The sequence below is a fragment of the Parasteatoda tepidariorum genome, chromosome 8 (genome assembly GCF_043381705.1).
Source record: "Parasteatoda tepidariorum isolate YZ-2023 chromosome 8, CAS_Ptep_4.0, whole genome shotgun sequence".
NCBI classification, from domain to species: domain Eukaryota; kingdom Metazoa; phylum Arthropoda; class Arachnida; order Araneae; family Theridiidae; genus Parasteatoda; species Parasteatoda tepidariorum.
Window position 1 is genome coordinate 86,737,387 of NC_092211.1, and position 12,529 is coordinate 86,749,915.

The following is a 12,529-nucleotide window of genomic DNA, read 5'->3' on the forward strand; positions in this document are numbered from 1 at the left end:
AATCTTTTTGGAGGACGAGAGAAAGTAGATGTCCTTTATGAACTTGAATGAATAGCTTCCCTCTTCCTAATCTACTTTTAAGTTGGCCTATAAGCCTTTTCTATACCTATCTCCATTTGGAAAATTTTTTTTAATCAACTCCTCAGCAATTTTTTCTGTCACATTGTATAGCTTGTGATAGAAACGAAAATTTATCATGATTCTCCAAATTGAGATATTTATCAATTTTTTGAAATTTTCCCCAAACTCTAACCAGTTTTTGATATCTTCAATAAAAACTGGGCATTGGATTTTAGGATAACGTAACAATGTATTTGTTGTTGTTAATTTACGTCGCACTAGAACTGCACAATGGGCTATTGGCGACGATCTGGGAAACATCCCGGAGAATGATCCGAAGACATGCCATCACAATTTTGATCCTCTGCGGAGGGGATGGCACCCCCGCTTCGGTAGCCCGACGACCTGCGCGTGAAGTCGAGCACTTTACGGTAGCAGAGTTTAACGAGGACCAATATCGCACACCCTCGGTCCCCAAGCAGACTGATCCAAGTGGTCAACCACCCGCACACGGACTGTAGCCAGTGATGCTTGACTTCGGTGATCTGCTGGGAACTGCGTCTTAACGATCTGTCCACTACGAGACACAATGTATTTGTAACAATGTAATGTTGACAAAGCTTTCTCACCAAATGCAGATTCTTCTTCCGCAGAAGTCGCGAATATTATAAGTTTGTTCTAAAAATCGCCAACGATCCATAAGTGTTTCCGATTCATCAAATTCAGCCTCGTATGTTGTTTCATCAACCTCATTAGCATTAAGATTACCTCTGTTTTTTATTTCAGTGTCTATCAATAAGTTCGCTGTTTGTTCAATAAGTTTAAGTTTAATTAAATTGTCATTAGTTTCTTCTTCATCAAAATCATTGAAATTCTTAAAGAATAATCTTCGATATTGTGTTGAATTGAAGACTTCTTTAATCCGTCAGTATTTTTAGAAGCTACATTAATGAAAAACAAATTTTTACTCTAATAAATAGTTTAAAAATGTAGATTTGACGGTACTGCAAAGACGCCAGCAAATGTTTCTAAATTAGGTAGACATCGAAGCAAAATATGAAGAAGTAATCATAAAACACTTTATTTGACTACAAATACAGAATATAAACGAACAATGACGAACAGACGATAGACACTTAACAAATATAATTTCGTGTAAATAACTCAATAAAATGGTATATATTAGCTTAAAAATCATGCTTCTCAAATAAATTATAATAGTAAATTACTCATTTATCACATTAAACTCGAAAAAGTACAATAGTAAATTACTACTATTACACTTTTATAACAGTAGTATAATAACAGTATAACTTATAACAGTAGTACTCTAAACTTTGAAGCTTTTAGAACACCAAAAACAATTGTTCTTATGGGAACAAAAAAATGAGGTTGGTTTATTGACACAACATACATTTGCAGGCTTGTGTGCTCAATTAAGGCTTATAAACCTTTGTCAAGTGGAAGGACAGATAGCACAATACGGAGAAGGACATCACAAAGAATACATCCAGCCGTAACACGGGTTACGGCGGGATCCGAACCCACCACCTCCACGCTTGACAGAGCGTTTGGCGTTCGATACCCCTAGGCCAGGGAGGTCCCTAAAAAATGAGCTAAAGCGAGCCGTTTGCACTTACGTGAAAAGTAAATATTGTTTATGCTAACCTAGAAAAGAAGGTCTCAATTTCTGACATCAACTTTCATTCTTAAGAAAGGGGACCTCTGTCCTACAGAGATCTAATTACAGACTCCCTTTCTATAATATCAAAAGTCTCATAAAGAATATCTTCAGGGCCTCTTGTCACGAGGAACGCAAAAATCGTAATTCCAATAAACTATGCCTTAAACAGATTCTCAATGTCCCTCAGTGACCTAGGATGAAATCTGCTGCCATGTTTCGTCTGATAATTAACCAAGATTGTCTGAAAAACATCTATGTCGCATCAACGTGGTTCATGATCCCTTTTGCACATTGTGTGACCTCCACGAGGTAATAGACTTGTCTCACCTGTCTATGTGCTTTGCTCTCCCTCGGAAATCTATCTGGAAACGCTACTGGATTGCATCGCTCTTATTTATAGATTTATTCTCATTTTTTTGAAGTTCAATTGTCTTTTAATGTGCTATTAGAAATAAAAATAAAAACTTTCATTCGTAAATTTTGAAAGTTTTTCTTGTTCTTTTTATTTTGTTTTTGTAATATAAATATTTATCTTAAATATTTGATGCCAAATTAAACTTAAAATGCATTATGTATAAATTGTAAATAAATTTAAATAGTATTCTCTAAATGCGTTTATTCCTCAAGCTATTCATTTCACTTCAATCCTACGTCCGATTTTCAACTACGAGAAACATTCTAAGTGACGTTTTTTGATAGTTGCTTCTTAGACGTCTCCCACGATACACAGCGTGTTTTATCCGCATTACGTCTACAGAGTTATCTATAAGACGTCTACACTTAAGCCATTGTGGATTATCCCTAAATAAGCTATAAGAAAACGTCTAGTAGACGTCGGTATTCGATCCACGATGGGAAATTAATTCTGGACGTCTACTGGATAAATTGTGCTCTATGGGATATAATTAATAAAACAACTGTTATTCAAAAATATGATAAACTAACCTACCTATGAAATGTCCTTCCATGGCCATCCTTTAGAAAATGTTACTGTACAATCATATGCAGCACAGTAAACAACTATATTTTAATATTTTTACTAAAAAATTTCCGCATCGATTTTCTTCCATTGAAATAACGAGGGAAAACAGAAGGTCTTACATTTCCCTTTCTTTTGGATTCCATTGTTGCAGAAAATTTTATTTATCTCTCTCGAAATCTTTATTTTTTGTACTCATGCGTAAGTTGATGTTTAAAGTAAAATAAAAAAAAGTATATAAATATGTAAAAATAAGATAGATAGAGATTAGTATAGCATCTTATTATTTATCAGTTTAACCAGTTAGCATCTTAACATTTTTAAAGTAGGTAAAACATAATGAAAGAGTTCAGTAGTCATTCACTATTTGAATTGATATAAGGAAATAAGGTTATGATTAACAAGTAAAATGGCTTCTCTTTTATATATTCTTATTCTGTCAAACATTCTAATTTTCAAAAATAAATTTTTAAAGTAAAGTTTATTGTTTTTCAAATCTAGAACATCATTCATATTGTTGTGATAAAAATTGTACTTTTAAAATTATAACAAAATGTGCTTACATGAAATTAGGTATAATAATTGCATATTTTATTAAGTGTTCTTTGCTTTATTGGAAAAATATATTTATAATAAAAAGAAACATTGATAAATTAGTAACATTTATGAGGGTTAATGAGCAAATTCTTCTAATTTTTTTTACTTAATTTAGTTTTAGAGAGAGAGAGAGAGAGAGATAGAGAGAGCGAAAGAAAATATAAGTAAGAAATATGTAAAGAGTAATCTTTTTTAAAAAAATTTTAAAATAAGTTTTTCCCCCACTTTTTAAAAAAAATTTATTTGTAAAGGTATTTTTATTCATTCCCAATCTATCAAAATTCGTAACTGAGTCAAGTCATGCTCTTCATCTAGTTTGATTACAACAAGTTACAAAAATATAGAATAGATCAATTAGAAGCCGTCAATGGGTTAAAAATAATATGACAATTAATGCAAAATTTAAATTTCCCACATGTTTTTAAATTTTTAATAGCATCTATAATTAATTTCAATAATGATTTGAAAACACTAAACATTAAGAAAAATTGAAAAATTTTCAAACACTTTTTAAAAAAAAATTTAAATCATATAATGGGTTATGTTATTTGGAATATTGTATTTTAAAAATAAGATAAGAATATTAATCATGAAGAAGCAAAGCTAGATAAAAAAGAAGAAAGAAAGAAGTGATTTTGGCGTCTTGGCAACATTTATCAATTCCCATCCGCCAACCCTGTTCGCCGAGTGCAAAGGTACCCGACTGTGGATGACCTGAAGTTTCCAAACATAAACACGTCAACTTCATATGAGTTCGAAGCGTGCGGTAAAATTAAAAATGACATCCTATGTTTTATTCAGTTTCTAGTGCTTTAAGTCAACAACCCAAATCCCTATTTTATAGTGACTTTTGAGTACATTTGGTGGTAAGTCATCCTATCTTTTCAGTATTTATTAAACTAGTTTAATGTTATCTTTGATCGCTTTCTTTATCTCATTCTTCAAATCTCAGCACAAAAAGTTTGTATGTAAACAAAACACTGAATAGCAGTATTAATTTTTTTTAAAATTGTAAGTATTTCTTTAATATTTATTAAAAATTTCTTTAATATTTATTAAGTATTTCTTTAATATTTATTAAATATTTCTTTAATATTTATTAAATATAAGTATTTCTTTAATATTTATTATTAAAAAAATGATTCGTACTTTACTGATTGAGGTACTTTATTACTATATTGGCCGATAATTATTATTTGTTGGCTTTTTACTGCTTTCTTAATTTGGTACTTTAAGTATCTGTAAACAAATCTTACGTATAAACAAAAGAATGAATATCGATACTACTTTCAACATTTTTAATTAAATTATAAGGTTAATATTTTTATTAATATTTTTATAAAATACTTTACTGATTGGTTTATTTTATTGTCCGATAATTTTTTTTTTTTTTTGTGGGATTTTACTGTTTTCTTAATTTAGTGCCTTCATAAAAATGTTACATATAAATAGAACACTGAATAACAGTATTAATTTCGACATGAATTTGCCGCATATAAATTGAAGCATTAATTTTTAATGAAACAGAAAATCTTAATTTTGTTTAGAATATAAAAAAAAACACTTTACATTTTAAAAAATATATACTTTTCCAATATTTATTTTTAAATTGTAAAGATTTTAGTTCTTTAATATTATTATTATATTTATAAAAAAAAATGGATACTTTAATGATTGAGGTATTTAAATATTTTATTGGCCGATAGTTTTTACTTGTTTTCTTCTATTTTCTCCTTTTAATTCAAGAGATTTTTTTCTTAAATATTATGGTAATTTAACCAGTAACTAATATTTAACTGATTGAGGTATGTTAATTCTTCACTAAGTGTAACCCTTTTAAGTCACCTGAGGAGATAGTTAAATGCTATTTTTTTATTATATTATATTAAAAGAATTAAAGCCGCATATTTAAGCTGTTTCATTTCTCAAGAACTATACGATCGATTTAGCTTTTTATAATTTAAAATTACATTAGTTTAAAATGGTCTAAAATTTTGAGTATCTTGCAATTCCAAAATGTATCGATCATTATTAAATAAAATAAGAAATAAATATCTTTATAAGAAGTCTATATTGTTTAAACTAATGCATATGAAAGTATATAGTGTATAAATAAATTTAATAATAGTGTTAATAAAATTTTTGGATTCTCTTAAAAACTGCTTGCAATGCACAAATATTGGAATTTATATTAAGATCTCGAACGATCGTTTCCCTAACTAAGTTAGGATTGCATTTTACAGCTTACAGCTAACTTCCATGTTTTGATGAGCTAAAATCAAAAGGTGTCTTAAAAAAGGTATGTTTAATCAGAGAAGGTATATTTTTGTACATGATTTCGTAACTTAATAGTTAGATCTACTTAATTGCATATTTGAGGTTCAACCCTTTCAAGTTCGAATCTAGTTCTTAAAAATCTGATCATTTGAGCAAAAGTTATTCTGGGTGATATTTATTTTTCGTACTATCAATTAATTTCAACTGAAATAAGTAGTTATATTAGTTTACACTGTATTGGTGGGTTGTTAGATATATTCAGTTAGTCCTTCATTTTATAAAACTCTAAAATGAAAGATAGTACAGTATACTCTCGATATAAAGTTGAAGGGACGTTAAAAAAAATTTCGAGATAGCGAGTTTCCGCGAGAACAAGTTCAGAACTAAATATGTTCTAAAAAGTAAAAAAAAAAAAAAAAATCCAAAACATTGCTCTAAAAGGTAGAGTCTTGAAACATAAGAATAATAACTATTAAATATGTAAATGATAGTTGACTATAAGTCTAAATAGAACAATGATAATTTTGTTTTAAAAAGTAAGACAAGAACAATTATGAATTAAATAATTGATTTACAATGAACTTAAATTGTGATTTTTCCGAAAAATTCCTTTTCAAATTCCTTTAAAACTTCGTCATATCAAGGTTTTGAGAAAAATCCTTCGACATAGGAATTCAAATTAACATTCGGTGGATATATAATGGGAAAATATTTTTTAACATAACAAGGATTCCGAGATATTGAGAGTAGCAATTGAATTCTATCAAATGTAGGTAAAAGTGCTTTTTAAATAATTTAAATTTTAGTTTGAAACTCGATACTCTATTTATACTTTTAAAGATGAATAGAATACTGTGAATTTATAGTCAAATATTATTTTAAATGTCACGAAAACATTATTTTATAATATAAATCCCCGGTATATTGTAAATGCCGGATAAATATCTAGTGAAAACTATTATCAACATCGATTATCGAAAACCAAATATTGAAACCCAATTTAATTTGAAGTTCACTTGTCATTTTTAAAAGACATGCATTTAATGAATAAAAAACTGCAGATCTAAATCAAACTTTCTCTCCCCAGACAACAGTTTTGTTACCCACCTGCTGCAAATTTTACAAAAATATATCAATAGGCACATACAAAATTATTATTTTACTACGCTAAACATATTTTGTAAAATTTCTGATGTGCCGGCCTGGTGGCCGAGCGGTTAGCGTGCCTGACTGCGAAGCCATAGGCTGCAGGTTCGAATCCCGCTCTGGGCATGGATGTTTCTCTCTCTCTTTGTGCTGTCCTCTGTTGCGTGTGTGTATGATGTGTGAATGTGGCCCACCCTATAAATGGGTTTGTGGCAGTGTGGCGTGGGTAATGTTGCTCGCCTCCGTGACTTTGGTTCGCAGGTGCCCACTGGGTAACGCGAAATGAGCAACAATTCTGGCATAGTATAGCAAAGATTCAAATTCAGTGCCTGCCATTGGAAAAAAAAAAGATTTCTGATGCAGGTTTTTAAAAATATCGTAAACCGGGAGTAGGTAGTTGCCAAATTTAGTTAACTTACAAAAGTTTAAAATTTTACTATCTATTCCTACGTTTACAAAACAATATTTTAAATCCCTAAATAGCTTTTGACTATCTGTTGTATTGTTAAGTTATTAACCAAATGATTTTTAAATTAAAGTTTAGTTTTCGTTCAAATCCTTTCAAAGCAATTTTAAAAATTTGTTTTTAAAAAATTGAAAATGTTTAAATTAAATAATAAAAAAGACACAGTGAGCAATTATTAACTGTCTTTTTTTTCATTGAATCATCTTAAATAGGTAAGTTTTAAAAATAGGTTTTTGGGTTTTCGACTCTCAATGTTCAACTCAGTAGCCCTGTAATTTTGAACTGACTCAGAAGATCAGGGAACTCCTATAGGTTTTTAATGGAACTTTTTAGACTTTGTTGATTGAACTATATAACTCGCATTTACATTGCATGGAAAGGAAAACCAAGAGGGCAAGAGGATTCTATCCTATGATCCGTCTATCACTGTGAATGTTCACCGTGGTTGGCCAACACCTCCTAGAAAAGAGCAGTCCTCAGCACGGGTTACCATAAATATCCTTTAGTAGTCCAAACGTGTAATGACATATTTCGTATTTTTCGTCTACTGTGCAGTTAACTTCGTCACATCGGACTACTAAACTGATCCGTGCTGAGGCCTTCCTACTTCTAAGAGGTGTTAGGTTGGCGCGAGCTGAAGGCAGAATTCATATCGACTAGTAAATGATGGGATTCGAATCTGAGTCAGTGTTGTTAGACGGTAATAAGCACCCATTTACTGAACACATTACAGGGTCAGAAACTTTACAAAATGATGAATTATAGGACGCAATAGAACATTCCTAAAATAGGAATTAAATAAATTTAAAAAAAAATGTAAATTTTGTTTTTTTTTGAAAAAAAAAGACAAAGTATATAAATCACAACATTCATTAATTAATGTTAAATCCAGCTATAGAAAGGCCACTTGAATGTAAAGTTCATTAATAAAATATTTAAGTGATTAGCAGTTGACATATTATTTTAAATCCGGTAGATTATGAAATTATTTCATTCATTTAGGGTAGTTATATTTAATTTAATGCTTTGAAGTTGCGATCCTCACCCATGTATTTTAAGTGCAAAAATCATATCAGGGATCTGTCCAGACATTTTGTGAAAGGTCCTGTTTTTGTAAAATTGTGAAAAAATAACTGATAATTTGTCAATATAAAATAAACGTTAAGTTGCATTCTCTCAACCAGGGTTCGACTTTTGTAAATTTGTGAAAATAGTCCTGTTATTGTGAAAAAAAATTTCAGAGTTTTTTAATTGTAAATAGATACAAGATTATACCCAACACTGTAAAATTATAATAAAAAAAAATTTAATTTTCAAAAATAAACAGCAATTGCTGCTACTAAATTAGAGATGCAACATATAATAGTATTTGATATTTAGCCTAATATTGCTGAACGCGGGATATTCATTTCGGACGAATAAAGGAAGAAGCGTCTGCCGAAGACAAAACTTAGTTCGTTTACATCTGTCTTTCAATCCCCCCCCCCCCCCTTGGGAAGGGTTTATTCAATTAACAAAACAATAATGAAGATAAACAAATTTGTGAAGGGTCCGATTAAAAGATAAATTATTTTGTGAAGGGTCCGTNTTTACATCTGTCTTTCACTCCACCCCCCCCCCTTGGGAAGGGTTTATTCAATTAACAAAACAATAATGAAGATAAACAAATCTGTGACCGGTCCGATTAAAAAATTAATTATTTTTCGAAGGGTCCGTTTTTAAGTTAAAATATTTTGTGTAGGGTCAATTTTTATTAAAAGATATTTTGCGAAGGGTCCGTTAACGGTCCCAAATTTCTTCTAAACAGACCCCTGCATGTAAAAAAAATCACTTAGCGGACATGTGTGAAATTTGTGATATTTATTGCAGAATAAATTTGCGTTTTTACAAATACTTTTTTACTCTTAAAACTTAATCGCAGTAAGCAATTGATAACTTGTATATTTATATCAAGCTCTTAATGGAGAGAATGCCTGAGGCAAAATGCATACTATTTATGTTTAACCTTTATTGACTCTAGGAGAGTTTATAATCCCACCTTGCCTTTGTAAGGAATCTTATCTTAGAAAAGTATCTTGTAGAGATAATTTCATTTTTATCAGCCATTTTCCTAAATTCAGACAACTTTTAGCAATTGTTTATGTTTTTAAATCAAGATTATTACAGTTCTAAAAGCGTTTTTACAGACTGTCGTGACTGTTTTATAAAAAGGTATAAAGAAACTATTGATAGATTGATATCTTTTATTTATTTCAGGTAAAACTATGAGTTAGACAAATTCAGTTGCGTAGAAGTGCCATTTACTAATATATGATATAGTCATTATTATTTTAAAGAAAAACACAAATTATTAGTAAAATATTTATTAGATACTATACAAATTTGTTATAATTAAATTTTTCTAACTAAAAACGGATAACGTTTACTAAGAAATGGCGGGAAAGGCTCAAATGTGTACTGTGAAAAAAGTTAAATGAGACTGACGACATTATTATTTTCGGAATTGTGAACAGTGGTTATTCCTGATTTTTTGTAAAGGATCCTTTTTTTGTGAAAAATCTATTCATAAATTTGTGAATCTGTGAAAGAAAGATCCAAATTTTGTGAAAATTCACAACAACCAGACTCAAACTTTTTGTGAAGGGTCGGTTTTTGTGAAATTGTGAAAAATCAAATTTTTTTGTGAATCTACTAAATTTAAGTCCCCATTTTGCGAAAAAAATACAAAAAAAAAAAAAAAAAAACACTTTTTTTCAATGAGTTTAATTTTAAAATTATGAATTAAAGATGTCATTGACTCCGTTTTTCAAAAGAAAAATTTTGTGAAAGTTCCCTTTCTTCGTTTAAATATTTTGTGAAGTGTCAGTTAACGGTCATAAATGTCGCTTTATTGAATCACCCATTCTAATTGGAACTTTTTATAAACTTTAAATTTGTCATTGTGATTCATTATAAAAGTAGTCAGTTAGAGGAAGCTCATCAACTTATTGTCAATTGGAATACCGTGAAATGACCTTCGATGAAATTCATTATCTACCTGAAAAAAGTTTGTATTGCCTTCGGAATTATTCGTCACATGCTAGGTCACAATTATTGCCTTCATGATGAAATACGTGTTGAAACTGAAAGTGGAACTGCCACTTTTTTTAACATGTATGATAATTTTGTACTTTTACAAAACTATGAAGTTTCATTTTTCCTTCAAAGCTTAGGGTGAATATTTTTTTAAATAAATTATCCGATAAATGCAATTTTTAATTGTCTTACATTTGATTGATAAAATAATACATATGTCAAATAATATTGTGTACAAATGACTTTCAAAAATTGTTTTAGACATTGTCAACAGATTGGTTTGAAGTTTCCAGTATAAGTTTACATTGTTAAAAACAACTAATTTATAAAATTTCAGAAAAGTATTTTAAAATTTAAAAAAAATTAAAATTTGAATTATTTTGTTTTTATATTATTCCTCTCGTCAGAAGTTTTGTTAAAACGACAAAATTCTTTCAAAATGCTATAGGTAGGATAAAAAAAAACTGTTGGGAGTAGTTTTTCTATTTTTTGCTATCGAAACAAATAACAGTAAAGAAGTAGTCAAAAAACAGCATTTTCGGAAGAAAATCATCAGATCGCAATAAAAGATTCATAAATAAATGTAATACTAATCACTAAAGTAAAAAAAAAAAAAAAACTTTTCGAGCAACGTGTTAATAACATTCATTCATAAGTATGTAGTATCAAATTCTTTGCTCAATAGAATAAAAATTCGTTTCGCTGGAGCAGTTTGAAATTCGGAAATTTTCAACAAATGACATTTTGAAAAAAAAAAAATTTTTTTTTCCCTATATATTGCAAATTCTACTTTTGAACAAATATTTCCTTCTTTTAATATAAATAACTGTAAATATGATTTTATGAACTATTTAAATAATTAGATGCAGTAAAATTTACACAAGTAAACACAATTTTCAAAAACGAGCAAGAATGTACCTAGCTGCAGGCAAGGTGATGTGAACAAAAAGGCGTCGTTGAAGCAAAAATCGCCAAAACTTTGTTAATTTTGCTTCGATTCAAAAAGTATTCGTTTTAAAATGTTCAGATAAATGCCTAGATATCGACAATATAAAAAATAGAAAATTGATTTTTGTGATGAATTTTCGATCATTTGAAAGTTTGTCGCCTAATACTAACTTCAACTGAATGAAGAACTATGAAGTTCAATTTTTTTTTTTTTCAAAATCTGAAAGTTTCTGTAATTTCTTTCGCTTGAAAACCCATTTTAATTTCTATCTTTTATTTTTTATATAAATTCAATTATCTTATAAGTTTAAAAATTACATAAGTATAAAATACATTTGGCATTTCAGCGTTTCGGTCCATGCGTGACACATGAAATTAATAAGTATCAAAATAAAAAAACTAATTTAAAAACAAGTCCGTATGTATTTATGTAAAAAATTTATTATTATCAAATATGTTTGCATTAAACTAATTTTGCTAAACGTTCACAAAAATACTCATTCTAATTGCCCCTACATTTCTGTCTAAATAATTACTATTTTGTTATTTATTACTATTTGTTCTTAAGAAATATATTTTTAGTGTAAATTGGTTTGGTAAATACTTCGAAAAAAATGGCAGTATAAAATATTGAATTTACATTAACTGTTATTATTTTAGTGATTTTTTAAATTGTTACTGAGTTAAACAAAATGAACTTAATTGATTACAGAATAAGCTTTAACTGCCCTACAGGTATTTTTCATATCATACAAATATTTGATTTTAACTAGGGTTGCAAGTTTATCGCGAGAAGAAAAAAATTCGCTGAAGATTCCTCAGAAATTCTAAAAATTTCTCTGGAACTCATACAAAAATGTATAGAGTGTTAATAGTTTGGAACCGGTCAAATGTCTCGTGAAATATACATCGGATCGAAAAAGTGAAAATTGAAGCAACCAATAATTTTTTTAAAAGCTATCCAATGATACCATGAGCTAAACAATTAATAAATAAATTTTAAAAAAAAATTTCAATATTTTTTAAAAAATGTTTTCTTTTTTTTTAAAAAAAAGCCTATAAAAATTAAAACCTGTCTATTTTTATGTTTGTATTCTATTTTAGTTCTTTGTCGCAGCGCCATCTGTGAAGCAAAATGCATTAACCCACAGGTCAAATAGTTACTTTTTTTCTGGAGAATCCGAATCAGCAATATGAAATATGGACTCATATTTAAGATTTTATAGTCCCCTTCCCTGCACTTTCTCTTTCGGGAGGGAATGGAAGATCGAGTTAGATATCATTGGATAGCATATAT

At 29.0% G+C, this 12,529-nt stretch overlaps 1 protein-coding gene across 2 annotated transcripts in view; it reads left to right on the plus strand.

The window, feature by feature from the left end:
- The first annotated feature begins 3,998 nt into the window (after positions 1-3,998).
- The window catches only part of LOC107447646 (sterol O-acyltransferase 1), a 54,278-nt gene continuing 45,747 nt past the window's right edge, over positions 3,999-12,529 (plus strand). Inside the window, exons 1-2 of one of the 2 annotated variants that reach the window (XM_043045179.2) lie at positions 4,052-4,186; positions 5,564-5,619. The gene's annotated coding sequence lies outside the window, so the exon portion shown is untranslated. Of the gene's footprint in view, positions 4,187-5,563; positions 5,620-12,529 lie in introns of both variants that reach the window. The other variant, XM_043045177.2, reaches the window with a different exon arrangement.